Consider the following 1,400-nt stretch of genomic DNA (forward strand, 5'->3'; position numbering starts at 1 on the left):
ATTCAGTTCTGGAGGAAAGCCGGTAATAATAATGATAATAATAATAAATTACTATTATTTTATTTTTCTGCTCGTTCTCTCCCTTCCTCCTCCTCTCCTCCTCCTCCTCCTTTTAAATGCAGTCAGGTAATAATTATGTGAAAAGACAGATCACTGCCCTTCTAGTTTAATAGTAAACTCCCACATCGGAAGGAATGTTACTATGGGTTAGCAAGGAAATATTGTATCACTTCAGTTTTTCTTTGTGTGCCAATTTTTGTGCCAATCTACCTTACACACGAGCAGGGATATAGGCAGCAGGAGGTTGACTTAAATTAAGAGTGATAAATGGCTGCTGTAATTAGAACTAGACTTTTTTTATTATGCATTGTAATTTGAGAGCCAAAAGCAATCTGACAGCGTGCGTCTCACAGCTTTTTCAGCGGTGCAGAGAGCAGCATGCCAAGGAAAGGGGTATACACAGAAGAAACTCTCAGCGAGGTAGCGTGGCCGAGCGGTCTAAGGCGCTGGATTAAGGCTCCAGTCTCTTCGGGGGCGTGGGTTCGAATCCCACCGCTGCCAGGTTCTTTTTATGCTTTGCGGTTCCTTCAGGATCCATTTTTTAAAAATAGCGAAATGGAGACTTTCAGTTTCGCGGTGCTTCTTAGCAGATGTGCTTTTGCACTTGCCTCATAGCCCCGTCCCAGAGAACACGGTCCTTGACTGAAGAGAGGGTCAGTTTTCAGGAAGGTCCTGTTTGTAGACGGTTTTCACGGTTCTAAAAATAACCGAAGTGGAATATCCCTCTGTGCACGACAGCTGTGGATTTATTCTCCAGCCCAGAGAGCACAGCAACTATTCAGGGCATTAACGGGGGGAATCTGTATGGATCCCTGCAAAGCTGCTCTGTCTGTCACTTCTTCATTACAAAAGGGGCTTGCAAATTAGGAGAATGTAGATCTCAAACCAGCCAATGCTCCCTCCCTTTAGCATTATAGGCAAAGCAATTCACTGCAAGGTAAATGTACGAGAGATGACTGCGTTTTCCTTTTCCACCCCCAAAATATCCAAATGCAAATTGTCAGGATGTACCCTGTATGCCATAAGAAAAGGAGTACCCGTGGCACCTTAGAGACTAACAAATTTATTAGAGCATAAGCTTTCGTGAGCTACAGCTCACTTCATCGGATGCATTTGGTGGAAAAAACAGAGGAGAGATTTATATACACACACAGAGAACATGAAACAATGGGTTTATCATACACACTGTAAGGAGAGTGATCACTTAAGATAAGCCATCACCCACAGCAGGGGGGGAAAGGAGGAAAACCTTCCATGGTGACAAGCAGGTAGGCTAATTCCAGCAGTTAACAAGAATATCAGAGGAACAGTGGGGGGGGGGGGGGGGGGAGAAATACCAT

At 44.2% G+C, this 1,400-nt stretch overlaps 1 non-coding gene across 1 annotated transcript; it reads left to right on the forward strand.

The window, feature by feature from the left end:
- Positions 1-479: 479 nt before the first annotated feature.
- On the forward strand, positions 480-561 carry TRNAL-AAG. Its single transcript has one exon. It is a non-coding gene; the product is annotated as a tRNA-Leu (tRNA).
- The last annotated feature ends 839 nt before the right edge of the window (positions 562-1,400 follow it).

The sequence above is a fragment of the Dermochelys coriacea genome, chromosome 14, assembly GCF_009764565.3.
Source record: "Dermochelys coriacea isolate rDerCor1 chromosome 14, rDerCor1.pri.v4, whole genome shotgun sequence".
Lineage (NCBI taxonomy): Eukaryota > Metazoa > Chordata > Testudines > Dermochelyidae > Dermochelys > Dermochelys coriacea.